The sequence below is a fragment of the Arvicola amphibius genome, chromosome 15 (assembly GCF_903992535.2).
Source record: "Arvicola amphibius chromosome 15, mArvAmp1.2, whole genome shotgun sequence".
Lineage (NCBI taxonomy): Eukaryota > Metazoa > Chordata > Mammalia > Rodentia > Cricetidae > Arvicola > Arvicola amphibius.
In genome coordinates, this window is record NC_052061.1 from 52,458,001 (window position 1) to 52,476,616 (window position 18,616).

At 49.9% G+C, this 18,616-nt stretch overlaps 1 long non-coding RNA gene across 1 annotated transcript; it reads left to right on the forward strand.

Moving 5' to 3' along the window:
* Positions 1 to 864: 864 nt before the first annotated feature.
* LOC119802295 lies at positions 865 to 14,098 on the forward strand. Its single transcript, XR_005283369.1, has 3 exons — positions 865 to 997; positions 2,835 to 3,055; positions 14,043 to 14,098. It is a non-coding gene; the product is annotated as an uncharacterized LOC119802295 (long non-coding RNA).
* Positions 14,099 to 18,616: the final 4,518 nt, after the last annotated feature.

The following is an 18,616-nucleotide window of genomic DNA, read 5'->3' on the forward strand; positions in this document are numbered from 1 at the left end:
TTGGTTTTGGAATCTAAAACATCTCCAGACATCAAAGAAGGAAGTTTAGAATTACTGTGCTAGCAACTAGAATGTTTTTGAGATCGCTGAAGGAAAGACAGGAGTGAGGCAGGGTGGAATAGCAAGGCTGCAAAGATGCACTTTTTTTCTTTTTCTTTTCTTTTCTTGGACAGGCCACAAAGGGAGGCATGTCCTGGGGTCAGCCCAGATGCACTCTGCATCTCTGAAAAAACAGGGGTGCCCCACATCTCTCAGGAGGAAAAGGGTCCTTCACCATTTCCCAGGAGGAAGGGGGAGGAGCGCCAGCACGCAGCCTACCTTCTCTGACACTCCAGTTTAGATTGTGGGTCCGACCATCTCTGCTTTAGCAGTAACCGTCACCCACAATGCCCCTGGCTACGGCCCAGCCTGAGATTTTAACCCTTCTCCATTCACACAGCCTTCTGACTTCTCTTTGTTCTCCACTCCAACTTCCCACTTCACAGCCCAAGATCTGAAGAGTCGCTCAGGGGTGATGGGGGTGGCGCAGGAGCACTAGAGAGGCCCCCCCCCCCCCCCCCCCCCGCCTCCCTGACGGCTCTGGTCCCTCTTGGGTTGCAGTTACCGGCTTTTACATAAGGAACCGCCGACTTTTCAAAGCAAGCAGATTGGCCCGCCCGTGTTTTGACAGTTTGGCTTTAGTGGAAATATCATTAAACTTTTCGGAAAACAAGGGCTTTGAAACTCAATCTCCGCGTTGTTTACACTCTCCCCCCCCACTCTCCCCCCCCCCCCCCCCGCACCCCGTCCCTCTCCCCGCCCCGCCCCCCTCTGAGTTCGTTTTTTCACTTGCTCAGGCACAGTTAATTCTCCCTTCACTTTCAGAGCTCAAAACAAACACAGCGGCTGAGCAGCCAGCCTTCCTAGCCCTGCATAGCTGACAGTGGAAAAACCTAACAAGAGGGACAGAATGGGCTTTTGATGCCTGGGAGGACAGGCCCCGGTGCAAGCCACCCTGGTGAGTCACCTACATTCTGCACATACCCCTCTGAGGAGCAGGAAGTGTGGGTATTTTTGACCTGAGGCAAAAAAGAGTATGTCAGAAGGCATAAAGGCCTCCTGGCTGGCACCCCAACAAGCACCACCTCCGCAAAGGTGGCCTCAGTACATTGGTGGACCCAAAGTGTCCAACCCCCCTTGTATTCTCTCTACTCTGGCTCTGCGCTTAGCAGGCCAAGTATAAAACATCCAGAGGAATAAAACTTATAAAAACCAGAAGTGTGTGTGTGTGTGTGTGTGAGAGAGAGAGAGAGAGAGAGAGAGAGAGAGAGAGAGAGAGCGCACAGACTTTAAAAGAGAAAGAAAATAACGCGGGAGGGGGGCACAGTTGGTAGAATGGTTGCCGAGAGGGCATGAAGCCCTAGCACCAAAGACACTGGGTGTAGCAATGCACACCTGTAGTTCCAACACGGGAAGGATCAAAAGTTCAAGGTCGTCCTCTGTTACCCAGGGAACTCCATGAGACACTGTCTCAAAAATTAAACAAACAAAACAAAAAAGAAAGAAAAAAGTGGCAGCCTTCAGAGCTGAGGTTGGCGAGAGCAGGGGGAGGGGTGGGGAGTGAGAGTGGGAGGGGCGGGACACTCGTGATAAGATGTCCCTGTGGGTTAGTGAGGGGTGAACATCGTGGCCCTTGTTGCCAAGAAGTGAGCAAGGCAGATCCAGCCCTTACACCTTACACTCTTGCTCTGGGCCCTGAAAGGCTGGAGAACACGCTGCAGGAAGGAAGGGGAGAGACCGGGAGGATTAAATTGAACTGAAGGAAAGTTTCTTGGTTTTGTTTTGTTTTAGAATTAGCAGCTTTGATAACAAACCAAGGTCTTGACTGTAAAGGTTCCGGGCTTGGGGCTGCGGTTCCTGGGACCTTAGGGTTCTCTTGAGTCTACAGCTTCTGAAGGTAGGGGAGCCCAGAAGACAGAGAAACAGCAGGGTCCTGTAGCTGAGCTTTCCAGACAGGACCAGCAGGTGACAGAGAGGGCTGGGGAATCCTGGAGAATCCATCCTACACTGGTGTCTTCTCACCAAGATCTGGGCTTCCCTAATTAACTGGCCAGTGAGCCCCAAGGAGTTGCTTGTCTGTCCTCCCCAGAACTGAGAAGGGAAATGTGTGACAAGCCCGTTACCTACTGAGCCTTCCCCAGGCCTTTTCTCTTCTACTTTCACTGACCCTGAGATTGTACCTTAAAACCTCAGACAGGTCTCAAAGTCAACAGATTGGTGGCCTTAGGTCTTCTGCAACTCAATTTCCTTTATAACATACTTTAACATATTCCCAAGGCTCTGAGAATGAGGCCCAGGGCCTCTCTGGGGACAGTTACTATGGGAGGGTCTCCACCAGGCCCTGAGATGGATTCTTGTTTAACCCACCCCTTATTCACAAGAAGAAATGCCCAGGCACCTAGCACTCCATGCAGCAGAGAAACAACCAGACGGTAGTGCAACTGTTAACAAACCCTGCGTAACCGTGTCCTAGGTGGCTGTTCCAGGCTTTTCTTTCAAAGGCATTTAACCCTCATTCCCAGCTCTGAGGCATGAGCGCCGTTACCAGTAGCCCTACACAGAAGAGAGGGCAATGCAGAGCTGACAGTTGCCAGAAGGTAGAGTGGAGTTAGAAACCAGAGCTCAGCCTCAGATGCAACACGCTTGAGTATCAGGATTAGGAAGAGGTAGGGAGGCTGCAGCTCTACTGAAGGCCAGTCCCTCTGTGGGGAGAAGATTCTCTCCATCGTGCACAGGCTTCCACACAGCAGGAAAGAGCATAGCACACAACACCGTCTCTTCTACCACCTTGACAGCATCCCGGCCCTGACTGCAGGAACCTGAGTTTTGCAGCTAAGGATTCGGAGGGGCTAGAAACACGGCAGCCTTGTGTGTTTGCCTCAGATGTGCGAATTAGCCAGTAGTGATGGAGGCATGGACTCTGGTTCATCAACAGAAGGCATGTTCTACAGAGGACCCTGGGATCACTCAGGAGAAGAGAGAGAGAGAGAACTCCCACAGGTAGTTGATTGCTCAGGTATGTTCCCTTTTGACTCCAGCCCTGTCTACAAGACACAGCTGACCTCTGAGGACGGGACCATCTGTTATCTTGATGTGTTTGATTTTACAACCCCCGCTCCCAAGCAGAGGGAAGGCAGGCCCTAAAGTCTGGTATGGGGCACATTTCCCTAGACTGTTCTAGAACTTAATTCATGGGGCAATAGCCAGGCCCCAGTTGGCAAGATCAACTCTAGACAAGAGAGAGTCAAGGGGCCGACTTGAAGCTCCCTGGGCCCCCAGAGACGCCGGATGGGAAGAAACCAACCGCCAAGTTCCGTTCATTTCACAAGCTCACGGCAAACCCCAGAGCGTTGCTTTGTTGCTTAAAAACGATTTAATTTTTGCAATCGTTCAAAGGGTGGCCATGTGAGAGCTGGTATCGGCAAAGGGATGTCGGGGAGGTAGAAAGACTGAAGGCTCCTCTCACAGGAGAGCAGCTAGCAGGCATGGGGCATGCTCCAGAGTCAAAGCTGCATGGGACCTGTCCTTCCCACTGCAATCATAGGACCCGGTTCCCTCCAGGAGCCAGCTCCCCACTGTAAGACCAGAACAGCCATCTTCCTGAGATTCATAGAGGAGTCAGCTGCTTCCTCCTCCACTGGATCTGAACTTGGATCCTTGTGCAAGCTCTTTTTCCACTGAGCCTTGGGTCTTCAGCCTGCCTTCTTCTTTTTTTTTCTTTTTTCTTGAGACTTGCAATGGGATGGGGGATACAAGGCCTAATAGGGTGGCAGGAGAGGGATGGCTTAGCCTTAGGCAGCCTGTTCTGATCCACAGCTCAGCCCTCGGGTCTATTGTTCAGCTCTGACAGTGACTTCATGTAGTTGGATCTGGGCTGTTTTTTCTGCAAGGTAAAAGCAGTGGTCTTGGTCCTGCGTGGTTGCTGGGACACTAGCATGGGACGATTGCTCTATGAAGCACCTCACATGACAACGGAGCCCACACTAGACTGTGGGAAGGGTTGTTCTCTTACTGCTTTATCTATTACTGCCAGCGTGAATAATGCCCTCAAGGTGGCCTCTCTCAAAGGAGTCATTTACTGGGCCGGAGACTGTGGGACTTCTCACGCCTCGTTCTGTTCTGACAAGGATACATGGTCGGGTTGTCTGACCCTTTAAACTCCGAAGTTTGCAGCTCTCTGCAAAGCCCTCTGTTTGGGTCCTACAGAGGGGCCAGGCTTCCAGGACAGCCATCCCTACACAGTGTCCCAGCAAGGCTGAGTCTGTGGCTGTGTCTCTCCGAATTTCTTACACTGCAACGAACACCAAGTGTAGGGGAGAGCCATATTCCCCCGAGGCTGCTAGAGGCCAGAGCTATCCAGAGGAGATACACTCATTTCCATCTTCAGAAGGCTGAGTGTGCGGAGATGACCCAGGTTCTGGTCATGGCCAAGCACAGCCCATGTGCCCATGGCTTTCCCTGCAGCCTCTGTCTGGACGGGGTGACCAGAGTGCATCAGCTGTGCTCACGCTATATCTGCCCATGGTCAGTGGAGTCATGTTTGCCCAAGGGCATTCGGATCACCCGTGCGTCCTCAGCCCAGTTGAAACAACAGAACACCCACACAGCTGAGCAGAGGTCACTGCTGTTCACTGCACATGGATGCCTCTGTGGGAATTGGCGTGGAAGCCAGGGAAGCTGGGGGCAGCAAGAAGGGAGTCAAATCACTTCCTATGAGGAGACTGGGAGACCCCTCACCCGGTCAGCAGACATGGGGGCTGAGGAACCCAATAACGAACATATGACTACAGTCACTCCTGAGAGCAGCTGCGACTCTCTTCTGGCCATCATGGCCTCTGCCCTGAGCAACCACAGCAGGATCTTCTCCCCAGCAGTGGATGGACGTAGGAAATAATAGCACTTAGTTCTGGAAAAGGAGCAAGGCACAGTATACACAAGTCAGAGGTGAACCATCCTAACCTTGACCTCAAATATCCCAAAATAACTGTGCAAAGCAGTGATGGACAGAGGAGAACTGGGGTATATGGGGACACTGGTGCTAGGTGCTGTCTTGAAAGCTCACTGCACACAAACTCACCTAATCTTTATCATACAGTATTGTTATGACCACCTTACAGACAGGGAAACTGAGGCTCAATAACACAAGCTTGTAAAGTGAGAAGGAAGTAAAGCGGCCTGGGTTTAGGTGATGTGGGAGTCCCCTCTGTATGCGGTGACTACCATTGGTTCATAAAGAAACTGGCTTGGCCTGGTAGGGTAGAACAGAGATAGGAGGGGAAAACTAAACTGGGTGCTGGGAGAAAGGAGGCAGGGTCAGAGAGAAGCCATGGAGCAGGCCGGAGAGACAGATGCACTGAAACTTTGCTGGTAGGCCACAACCTCATGGTGATGCACAGATTAATTGAGATGGGTTAAATTTATATGTGAGAATTAGCCAATAAGAAGCTAGAGCTAATGGGCCAAGCAGTGATTTAAGTAATACAGTTTCTGTGTGATTATTTCTGGAGTCTGGGTGGCCTGGAAATGAACTAGCAGCCCGCTACAACATTTAGGGGCTTACGGTCCATGTTCCCTGTGCGCAACCTTGACACAAAGATAAATAGGGGGGCTGTATCCTGCAAAGCCAAGAACAGAATCTAAGCTGGACAGAGGGGTACTTGCCTATAATCCCAGTACTTTGGGAAGTGGAGGCTTGAGGACCAGAAGTTCATCACCCTTGAAGTCAAGGCTAGCCTGGGCTATGGGAAACTCTGCCTCAAACATAAAGGAGTTGAGCTGGGAAACTTCCCAGCCCAGGGCAGAGACTTGCAGTGAGTTACTTCCCAGTGGAGAAAAGTCAGCTTCCTGTGTTGTCTCCTTCCTAATGCCTCTTTCCTACAAGAGAGCCAGCCCTCGCTCCTGCTCCACAGAACCAAGTCTCACAAGGTTCTGGAAAGCAGAGTCTGCCCCCTGTGCCCCCTGACTGCGTCCCCAGCCCTATTGTGCAAGCTTCTATTACAGCGAGTGTGGAGGTCGCTCTCGCGGTCATGGTTTTTTAACTGCAAAGGAAAAGGAAACCCATGTCAGAGAGAGGGCATCTTGCCAACCCCACATTCACGTGGCGGGGGGGGGGGTACCTCGAATGTGAACTGGGCGCTTGGAAGAAGTCGGGTGCTCGGGGAGGGTGGGGTGGTTTCTGTGAAGGCTGCAATGTGGCAGGGTGGGGACAGCCCCAAGACAACCTGGGGAAAGTGCTGGGGGGGTGAGAGACTGTGGAGGTGCAGAGTAAAGGTTGGGGTGGGGAGGGCAGGGGAAACGAGAGCAACAGAGAAAGATGCTGGCCCCAGAGAAGAGCCAGGAGACCACATGGTGTCTAGGTGCCAGCCTCTGGGGCCAGAGAGGTCCTGAGGACATACTGGGCCTGTCTCTTTGCTCTCACTATCTGCCAGGTCCAATTGAGTGGCCAGTGGGCAGGAGTCCACCCTCCAGGATGTTTTTTCTCTTGCTGAGCATCTTGACTTGAAAACACCTTTGAAGCAGGACAGAAACCTAGAACCTAAGTGGCAGCCAGCGACTCACCCGGCTGACATCAGGGGGAAGCCTCGAGGGAGGAAGACAGGAAGAGTCTTTTGGGTGTTCTCCTGTGGCACCCATGCTGACACCATGAGTACATACTTCCTCACGGAGAAAAGTAGCATGCCCACTCATCAGCGCTGTGGGTCCAGCCTGAGGACCAAGTGTTTGGACAAATATCACATTATCAGGAAGGAGGAAGGACTCTCGGCAGAACAGAGAGATCTTGGGGCTGGAGAAGCTGGGCGAGGGGACAGATCAGAGGTTATCTGCCCGAGCAGCAGGAAGTATAGGCACTGGGGCCTCCCACACCACAGTGTGCCGTGGAACTCTTCCCAGTGAGGTCACCATCAGGTCCTTTCGTTCAATCAGCCCCTGAGATCACAGCCCCTAAGGGCAATCCCTGGGCCAGCCTGGGAACCACGAGCCCACGGGAAGTAAGGAGTCTTGCCCTAGCCATCACTCAGCCCAATTCAACACCTATTCAATCCACAACCATTTTTGTTAGCCACAGCCAGAACCCTGCCGCCAGAAGCTGTGTTTCCACACGGGTGACAGCTCACCAGTTTGTGCACGGCTACACACTTTGATGGCCACTGCCCCTGCTCTCAATCACAGGAGCCAGCTCTTCCTCCAGTGTGAGCGGGGCTCGTGGAGGCTTGAACTCAGCCATGGCTAGGAGGCTGGTGCCCGGCGTTGCTCAGCCAGGGTCCCGTCTCTCTCTCCTCCCCTGCCCCACTGCTTTCTCCCCATTATGGTGACCAAACTGTTACCAAGTGACCTTGCACCTCACAGTCACCAGAAGCCGCCTTTTTCCATGGTGACATGGTGACCTGGATGTACTTCCCTTCCTCCAAAGGGATACCATGGCTGCCGTGGGGCACCTGGCAAACTGGAGCTCCTGTTCTTGGTGTCTTGAGGCTGAGTTCCAGGATGGACTCCTGACTCTGCCACTTCAGTCTCTTGTCCTGCACACTATGAAGTAGATGACTTCAGATCTGAATGGGAACACCCAAGTCCTTCATCCTCATGACGGGATGGGGGCCTTGGGTAACTCCCTTCCTCTATTAGTGCCTGGATTCTTCATTTATCAAATAGGCTCAGTGAAAAGCATGGGGCTCGAAGGCATTCTGGGTGTGAAGACGCTTTGAAACTCCCAGCTCTGCGGGTCTCTCTCCCAGTGCCACTTGTTCCACACAGCGGCAGAGGGAGGACTGAGGTGGCTTACCTGTTTACAGTCACGCGTTCCTGAACTTTTGTCTTACTTGGTGCTTTGTATGGTCCCGGGACACAATGTCCATTAGTGACCTTTTGGTCTCTGAACGTGTGTTCCCATGCAGACCCAAATCCATGGCTGTCCTGAACCCAAGGGCATACCAGAGATCCAGTGGGGAGGCCAGAGCGGCCTGTGGGAAGCAGCCTGCATCCAGACAGCCCCATTAGACACTCCTAGCCTGTAATTTGGAGCCTGAAAAACATTAGCTGGAACTTAAAATAAGTTGGACCTTGTCCCCTGGACATTTCAAAGTCAACTGAAATGGTAACCCAGGGTTTAGCCCAGATTGTGTGGGTGTGTTTAGAAACTGGTGGCTTGAAGTCCTCTGGGGGTGCTTGGGGGTCCTGCGATGCCAGGCTCTGTTGGGGTAACCCCAGCTGCTTGGCCTTTCTGGTAAGTTTTTGTTTGTTTTCTTTCAAGTGTGTACATGAGTGTGCGTGCATGTGTGTGTGTGTGTGTGTGTGTGTGTGTGTGTGTGTGAGAGAGAGAGAGAGAGAGAGAGAGAGAGAGAGAGAGAGAGAGAGACTAGAGAATGGGCCCAGGGCCTTTAGACAATACTGTGCCTCTAAGCCACTGAGTCACACATTCCCAGTCCTTGTGTGTGTGTGTGTGTGTGTGTGTGTGTGGTCTAGAGGATGGACCCAGGGCCTTTGGGCAATGCTGTACCACTGAGTCACATCCATAGTCCTTTTCTTACTTCTTACTTAAAGCCTCGAGTTTCTCTTTATTTCCAGACGGGCCTCAAGCTCACTCTGTAGCCTAGGCAGACTTTGGACTTGGAATCTCCAGCCTCAGTCTCCCAAGTGGTTTGATACTGACCTGTGTCCCCAGGCCTGGCTAGGTGAGAGCGTTAAGAAAACAAAGCCCTTTTGTCTCTCAGATGTCGGCTGCTGCCCAAGTCCCCAAGTGACCCCTCACTAAAGCCACTGTCTTGGTTCAGGCTCATGCCATGCCGTGTCACAGCGTGTGGGAGCTCCTGCTTGGCCAGTTGCGAAGTGGGAATAGCGTTCCCCCCTGGCAGGGGCTTGTGGGGATTACACGAGGTAACACCCAGTAGAGAGGGCTTAGCACGAAGCAAGCCCAGAAGCAGCATCTGCCACTGCTGCCTCCCAGATGCCTTGGGACCCCGAGGAGGAATCCAGATGGGCTCTCAGATCTGGAAAGTTAAAGAAAAGAAGTTGGACAGTACGGGGCTCGCCTCTGAGTTTGTTGCCCAGCGGCGAGTGAGCTTCTTCCCAGAGGCGCCACATCTGCCCTGCACATGACAGGCCTGCGACACCAGCAGCTGCCAACATGAACTGAGCCCGTTTCAGATGGGGCTTCAGCAGTGCCAGCACAGGCCAGAAAGTCGCATGGGAGGACTAATTAGGTCAGTGGATTTCCCAGGGGCTAGAGGCTAGGGGCACAAGATTTGTGTGTGTGTCTGTTGTGTGTCTGTGTGTCTGTCTATATATGAATCTGTATCTGTGTGTGTTTGTGTGTTTATATGTCTTCGTGTGTGTGTGTGTCTATGTCTCTCTGTGTGTCTCTATGTGTGTGTGTGTGAGTGTATATGTCTCTGTGTGTAGGAAGCTATGTATACATCTTTTTCTGTCTCGAGTTCCTGAAGTGTAGACAGCACGGAGAGTTGCAGCAGGCGATCCCGAAAGCATCTCTCCCGCACTGAATTCTCTGCACTTCTAGAGATCCCGGGGAGCTAACAAGGCTGCCAGAAGATTCTGAACTGCTAATAGCCAGGCCTGGGAATGCAGCTCAGAGCATAGAGTGTTTACCTATCATGCAGAAAGCCCTGGGTTTAAGTCCCGGCACTATCTGCACCATGTGGTGACATACACATGTGATCCCAGGTCATTCTTGACTACACAGCACATGAGACTACACCTCAAAAAAAAAAAAAAAAAAGGATGCTAAAGTCCAATACAATGAACCCATTCATTCCTTCAAGCATCTATTCAGGAAGGCACCCAAGAGTTCGATATAGCCCTGGCTCTTTCATTCAATGACTTGTCTCAAAAACAGAGTGTGTGCCCCCGGATGAGACAGAGGGGTTCATAGTTGCCTGCAGAGTCACGTGTGCTGAGCTCTGTGCTGGAGTCAGCCTCTGTGAGTCTGTGTGTGGGTCCCTGGCCTCTGCTCCCTGACTCTTGGAGGGAGTCAGCTCACCTCAGTGTCCATCCACAGCAGCCCTGGGCACTGAATCTGGGCGTGGTTTCCTTGCTGCCCGCATCTTACAGCTGCCCACAGGCCAGGAGGAAGGACAAGGAGGCTGTTCAACGAGATGACTCCCCAATTGCTGAGGAGTCCAGGCTACAGAGGAAGGACACTTGCTCAGGCAAGAAACATTTGGGGTTTGGTGGATTCTGAAGCATGGTCCCAAACATGAGTGGCTTCTACTCTCTCCTACACAGTAGATCCAGGGGCTCAGGGAGCAAGGACAGTTCCCTGGATCGCACGGACACTTGCCTGGAGTCCACCCTATGAGGACTCAGCTGGGCACCCGACCTGTTAGCCATGGTTAAACAACACCCAATAGGTTCTCAGCTTAGTACCCCTTCTGCCAACACTCAGTTCAGCACCTAGGCTATCAGCGCTTGGTTCAGAACACACGCTGTCATCACTCAGTTCATGCTAGAGGCACAAAATAATCTTTGAATGTGCTCACTCATGAGTATGAGTATGTGTGCTTGTGTATGTATGCAATGTGTATATGTATGGGCATCGAGTGTGTATGTGTGTAGTATGTATATGTGGGTGGTATTTATGTGTATACATATATGTATGTGTGTGGTATTGTATGTATGTATATATGTGTGCACATGTATGTGTGTCTCAGTGTGTTGTTCACATGTATGTGTGCATATATGTGTATGTATGTGTCTGCATGAGTATGTACATATATGTATATATGTGCGTGTGAGTGCATGTATTTGTATGTGTATGTGTACATGCATATGTGTGTATATATGTGTGTAGTATGTGTGTATGTATATGTGCATATGTGTGTATATATGTGTGTGTAGTGTGTGTATGTGTATGTATGTGTGGTGTATATGTGTGTGTGAATATGTGTGTGCTTGTACCATGCTAGGCACACAGCTCAGCACCCACCCTAGCAAAATTCAGTTCAGCCCTCATCACTTTGCATTTCCTCTTGCCATACACACACACACACACACACCACCTAAACATGAACACACACACATACCATTCACTCATCCTTATACATGCACACCACTTACACACACACACACACACACACGCACACACACATGCACACACGCACAAACACACACACACATACACATACACAGAGCATGTTTCCCAGCAATCAGCACAATAGACCCCTTACAAGGCACAGAAGGCTCCTCACCTAGGGATTCTGGAAACTTCTGTCACTAGCAGACCACTGGAGGCCATGGTGGCATAAGCAGCTAATACTAGGACTCCTCCCCGCTCGCTCTGCAGTGGAAACCCCTAGTAGACCACTCCTGACTGCTTTCCATGCAAACATTCCTCAGCTTGTGGTACCCGGAGAAGTCTAATCAAAAGGCCTTTGCCTGTATCCTTCCGCTCCAGCCCCTGGCCCTTCCTGTAACCCAGCCACAACCAGCATGATACCGGCTCCCCGAGACCCGTTTGCACCTGCTGTGGGTTACAGCTGGATGAGGGACCCCACCTCATTCTGAAGGGATTTCACCAGGCAGGTGGGATGAGAGGTTCTGATGCAAGCTTGTCAGGCTAAGGAGACATGGCCAAGGTCTCCTCAGGAGGGCCTGCAGCTTGCTCCAAGGGCGCTCGGGAGGTCTGGCTAAGACCCCGAGAAGTAATCCCAGGGCTTCCAGTGTAGGCTCACACTGTGTGGTCCCTAAGCCTTTGGATCAGGAGGGAAGCCCTGGGCCAAGGTTCCAGCCGCAGTCAGGGGGCCCAAGTGGGGAATCTCTCACAGCAATGAGAAAACTTACATAAACATCAGTGGCTATTTGTGCTCATCTTTGCATATTCATAAGGTTTCTGGGTACCGACTGGAGGTTTTACAAAATTTCACACCTACCTCTGCGCTTGGCACCTAGTAGGACCTCAGGAAGTGTGACCTAGGAATTCCCACTGCGTGCAGTGTTAGGCCCAGCCTTGTCTTCTGAACCAGAATCCTGGGACTCCATGTGTTCTGCAGAGGAAGCTTGGCTGTCCCTTCACCTGTAACCCGGTCATCTCTTACTCATTGCTGATGACATCAGAATGTGCGCCAATCCAAGCCTCAACAGCTTCCCTGTGACCGTGCACTGGAAGTCATTGATAATGAATCTGCCTCTGGTCCCTCAGCCCACACAGGCTGCACCCTCCCCAGGCTGTTCTGAGCAACACGGTATGCTCCATCTAATTGTCTAGAATGTCCTGTCTCCCCCCATGGAGGATGCCATTCTATGGACTCGCAGGAAAAAGCATGGAGACTTGAGGTGAACTGATTTAAGTCCACCAGCATGACAACGGGGCTGGGGAGGTGGCTCAGTCATCAAAGTGCCTGCTGAGTAAGCATGGGGTCCTGCGTTTGGATCCCCAACACCCATGTAAAAGCCGGACATGGGGGTGAGCATCTGTAAACTTGAGGCTGGGGAAATAGAGACAGGAGGATCAGTAAGTTCCAGGCCAGTGAGAAACCCCCATCTCAAAAAAACTGATAGAACAATCTCTGACACCTCTCTCTCTCTCTCTCTCTCTCTCTCTCTCTCTCTCTCTCTCTCTCTCTGTGTGTGTGTGTGTGTGTGTGTGTGTGTGTGTATGTTTGTGTGAGCATGCTAATCACTAATTAGGAAATCACTAATTAGGAAAATGCTCTAGTCTACATACTTGCCTGCAGTCAGATCACATGGGGGCATTTTCTCAATTGAGGCTCACTGTTCTCCAGTTACTATAGATTGTGTCAAGTTGACATAAAACTAACCATCACACTGATTGATGCAGATGCTAGTTGAACACCAAATGCAGCTAGATGGTTTGGGTTTTCAAGAAGCCAAAGAAAAGTCTGAGATGTGGCCAGGCTTAGCATTTGTAATGGCAGAAGGATGGACCCCTTGGGGAACCTCAAGGAGACTCCTCGGAAGAGACACACTGGCAAAGATGTGGGGGAAGAAGAACACGTATTCACTCCTGATGAGAGTGTGAACAGGTGCAGGCACACTACGGCTATCAGTGTGAAGACGGCTCGAAAAGCTACCACTGCCATATGACCCAGCCTTGCCACTCCTGGGCACATGCGCACAGAAGTTACACACCAGCAGAGAACGGGCCTTGGTGTGTGTGCTCAGAGGGGTGGAGAAGGAAAAGGCAGCACATGTTTCATAGAATTGTGTTCCATCAGCCACTGAGAAAAATGAAGTCATGACATCTGCAGGGAAATGGATGGACGGGAAGCACTGGGTTAAGTGAAATGGCCAGACTCAGAAAGATAAATACCACGTCTCCTCTCATAGGAGGATCCTTGATACTGACTTTGTCATGCAGACACACAGACACACATAGACACAGACACACAGAGATACAGACAGACACACAGACACATAGATACAGACAGACACACACACACAGACACACATAGACACAGACAGACAGACACACAGACAGACACACACACATAGACACACATAGACACAGACAGACACACACACAGACAGACACACAGACACACAGACACAGACAGACACACAGACACACATAGACACATAGACAGACACAGACACACAGACACACATAGACACAGACAAACAGACAGACACACAGACACACATAGACACAGACAGACACACAGACACACATAGACACACAGACAGACACAGACACACAGACACAGACAGACACACACAGAGGGTAAAGGCAATGAATCTAGAAAGGAAAAGAGACCCTGAGTGGGGAGGGGAAAGGGGGGTGCCCTGGAGAAGGTATGACATGAAAGCAGGGGGGACTATTGAAAGGAACGGGGGGGGGGACACAGGAAGATGTGGGGGAGTGGAACGCAAGAGAGACGAACAAGGGCAAAGTACGTAGGAAAATACCATACAGAACCACGGCTCTGTGTTAATTTTAGAATGTTCCTTGGGACCCGGGGTGTGGGGGGAGCTAGCTCCCTTGGGGACCAGAGTCTGCAGCTCACTTCACGTCTGTCTCTCGCTCTGTTTCCTAGATTGTTTCTCACCTCTGATTCCAGACCAGGGGAAGATAAATTCAGAAGAGAGGCTCAGGTACCCTTGGAACAACCATCAGGAAGTAGGTGGCTCCAAAAAAAAAAAAATCAATTTTATTAAGAAATTGGACATTTGGGGGCTGGCCCACTTAAAGTAGTTGCTGGATAAATGGTAATGCCTAACCAAAAGGGACTAAGTCAAGCGTGGGGACAATGGTAGACAAGAGGTTGGACGTTTGGGTAAGGCTTTATCAGTGACCCTTCTTCCAACATGGTGGCCCCACCTGCTGCTGAAACTGCCGAGCCTCTGGGCTGTGGACTCAACCTACATCCTGACTCCACAGCCTCTCCCTGGCAAGAAAGACTAACTGGCTTGCCTTAGACTCTCCTGCTACTAAGGAAACCAGGCAATGTAGACAAGGTGTGTGTGTGTGTGTGTGTGTTTGTGTGTGTGTGTGTGCGCGTACACACACACACATGTACAGATGCCATGGTTGTTGTCGGGTGCCATCCTTCTTGTTCTCGAGACCAGGTCTCCTACTGGCCTGCACCTCACCAATCCTTCTGGGCTGCCTGGCCATCGAGCTCCAGAGATCTGCCTGTCTCCTCCTCCCCATCATTGGAACTAGACTCATGTGGGAATCTGAACTAGGGTCTTCATGTTAGTATGACAACTACTTCAGGGACAGACGTTTCTCCCCAAGACCAAGACATTCCTAAAGGCATTTTTAAAAAGCAACCCCTCAAACCTGCAAGTGCAGAGAAAACCTGAGGAGCTGGGATTTCAGAGGCTGGTGACAGCAGCGGGGAGTCTCAGCCTCCTTTACCTTGGCACTCGCTGGGTCCTGAGAAGCCGAGCAGCTTCCAGAAGTCTGATATATCCGGAAGGACAGTAAAGGAATGCAGGATTTGGCAAGGACGAAGAGCTTGACCACCTCCAGCATTCTGTTAGAGCGACCACAGAGGAATGACCCAGAAGGAGTCCAGCAGAACATCAGAGCCATGTTCATGTCAAACCCAAGCTTCTTGGTGCAGGGCTGAGGCTGTGCGTGCCAGGCGAGCACTCTCCCTTAGCTATCCCCTGGTCCTAAGAAGCGTCTATGGAGAGTTGTGTCCTTGAGTGGGTGAAGGTGATGTGAGATTAAGCAATCTATTTAGACAATCCATGAGTCAAAGTAGAAGTCACAATGGAAATTAGGAAATGCCTTAATGAAAAGATAATAAAACCAAAACATATCCAATCTTCAAGGATTCAGCCAAAGCTTGCTTAAGAGAAATTTATAGCCGCACATGCGTCAGAGGAGGAGAGAAAGGAGGAGGAAATAATGAGCTGAGCCTTCGAGGGAGCGCTTAATGAAAAGCAGGAAAGGAAGCCTAAGAAGGGGATTAGCAGCAGCAGGAGTAGCCGGGGTGGAGAGCTGGGGTGGAGAGCAAGAGAGAAACGGAGAAGATGACAAAGCTGGTTATTATTTCTCAAAGATTCATAATGCCGAGACGCTGTCCTGACTGATTTTGCTTTAAAGGACAGAACATGGTAATCAATATCAGGAACAAGAAAGCTACGGCTGTTAAACATGAGTCAATATTCTGGGCCATAAGGACAATGAATTTTACATTTTAGTTGAGAAAGAAATTCTTTCACAAACTCAGCTTATTAAACTCGCCCCATCTGTGGAGACATATATCTATTAAGAGACAAAAGTCATAATGAAGAACATTTCCACAATGAATACTCCAGGCGCAGTGGCTGATTCTCCCAGACATAAATCTTACACAGTCTTTCAGGGAGTAGAAATCACTTAACTCATCTTTGAGCTGAAGTAACATCAAAAGGTGGCAAAGAGAGAAATGGCTAGAGACGTTCACCTCGCGCAGACACCAGCACGAGGTGAAATACTACACACAGAACCTGACTCTGTAGAGAGAACAAACACACCACAACCGACGTGCAAGTCCATCCCAGGATGGCGCTCTGAAATCAGCCAATGATGAATGGTGGTGATGGAGTAGAGACTGGGGCAGCTGGTCAGCTCTGGAGATTCGGAACAAGCTCCTGCTGAGACGCAAACACTAACAACAATAAAACCGGAAAGGAATCTCTTGTAGGAAGCTAGGGATAGAACGGAACAGATTGGATGCGTTTAGTACCTTAGGCCTCCAGCAAACGTCAGACTGACTGACTGTTCAATACTGATATGCTCCCATAGCATTTGGGATTAAGGTAGGATGCTACCTATCTCCACCTCTGTCGTTAGTTATTATGCTAATGATTTTAGCCTTTCCAATAAAGCAGGAAAAAAAATTAAGATATGAAACGAAAGATAAAATGGTGGTTATTTATATACTACATCATTGGCTATGTAAGAAAAACACACAAAAAAATACATTTCACAGAAGTATCAGAGCTAATAAATAAATTAAACGAGGGTAGTTGGGCAAAAAATATTAATACGTAAACGTCAATTGATGCAACAGAAGCAGAAAACAGAATCCAAAAAGGAAATATTGATAAAATATATTATAATAACACTTGGTCCTGCCTTTTATCAAAAGAGACTCTGTGATGGGTGAAAGGAAAAGCCATGAACAAGATAAGAACAACATAGAACCAACGAATGTCTCAGATGCAGAAAAAGTAATCAGCTTCTATGAGGCACCAAGAAGGACAGACAATACGTAGAAAAATGGCAGAGTGAGCTGGAGGCATAGTTCAGTGAGAGAGCTCACCCGAGAGGCTCAAAGCCCTGGGCTTAATTCCAAGCAACACGTGTGCGTGCACACACACCTAACCTACAGGCACATGCGTATGATTTGTTTGTGCACACACATGCACACACACACACATGTATTCATGAAGCTGAGGGGCAAGTTTTCTGAATAGACACTTGAAAGACACTTCTGGTGGCTAGCTTTAATTGTTAACGTGACACAGCCTAGAAAGTCTGGGATTTTTCTACACTAAATTGGACTCTGGGCATGTCTGTGGAACGTCACCGTGATTAATTGATGTGGGAAGACTCAGCCCACGGTGAGTGGTTCCATTCCCTAGGGAAGGTGTCCTGAAGTGTTTGAGAGTGGAAAAATTAAGCTGAGCACAAGCAAGCAATCGAGTGAGCCTGTATGCATTCATTCCCCTCTGCCCTTGATGTGGACTTGACGGAATTAGCGGAGGTCCTGTCTTGACTTCCCCACAACGATGGACTGTGACCTGGAACTGTAAGCTGACATAAATCCCTTTGCTCTAAGCTGCTTTTCCTCAGAGTATTTTATCATGACAACAGGCATGGAATTAGAATAGCCTTTACCCTCCAGAAACATCAGAGAGACAGAGTCAAGCGTATGTTCAATGCACGGCCTGGGTCTACCCTTGTTCCTGGGGTTCATCTTGAGGACAGTTTCTGGTCAGCTAACTAAGCATCCTGTTTGTTCCTGTGCTCCCTCTGCCCCGCCTGGTGATTAGCTCTAGGGCAGTTGGTGTGGTAATTTCCCACCTGCCTGGGTGGAAATCCTTGCGCAGCAGCAAGGTATATAAGGATTTCCCCAAAGTTAAATAAATGGCATTAGGCTGATCTCCTTTCGAATGACCCAGGTCTCTTTGTGTGTTTTTTCAATCTCCAGGCCCTTGCCCGACTCACATACGGTACAGTGGCGTGCAAACTGTATCGAAGGGGGTAACACAGAATCGGGTGTTACAGTACCCTTAAAGTATCTCCTTTAACCCTTTTATCCTTTACACTCAAAATGGCAAATGGTGGGTACAGTGCTGGTGAGAAAGCATATCCCAAGACCCTCGTAACTGCTCAGTGGCTGAGAACCCGTAGAGTAAATCCGTAAAACTGTGTCTCAGCATGCCAGGGGCATGCATGCTCTGACTCAGGGCTGCCCCTCCTTGGTATACACCATGCAGACACCTCGACACCAAAAGACAGGAACAAGAAGTCTCTAAGAGCCCCTATTGATTAAGACCAAATCTAAGTATATCCAAATGACCAGCATTTGAAACATGTCTAAATAAATTGATATATTCGTATCTTGTACTCTTTTACAACATTAAAAAATAAATGAACTGGGCCGAGGAGAAAGCTCAGTAGGTAAAGCACTGGATACACAGCACGAGAATCTGAGTTTGGATCCCCAGAACATATGTGTAGACGGATACAGCAGCCCAGGACTGTGGCCCCAGCACCCCTACAGCGAGATGCGAGGCAGACAGCTAGACTGGCATTCACAGCAGAGGGTAAGAAAGAGACACTGTCTCATACAAGGTGAGGACCATTACCAGAGGCTGTCCTCTGACTACACATGTGTGCTATGGCGTGCACACACGCATATCGCAGATGTATAGACTAAGTCAGCCAATGGAAGCATGTGCATGCTTGCGTCTGTTTAGGCCAGAACTCAGCGCTGGGTATCATTCCTCAGGCATTGTTCACACGGCTTTGTTTGCTTGATTGGTTGCTGTTTCAGATTGATTCTATTTTACATTGTGAGTGTTTTGCCAGCATGTGTATAGAAGGCATCAGATCCTCTGAAACTGGAATTACAGGTGGCTGTGAACCAATATATGGGTGCTG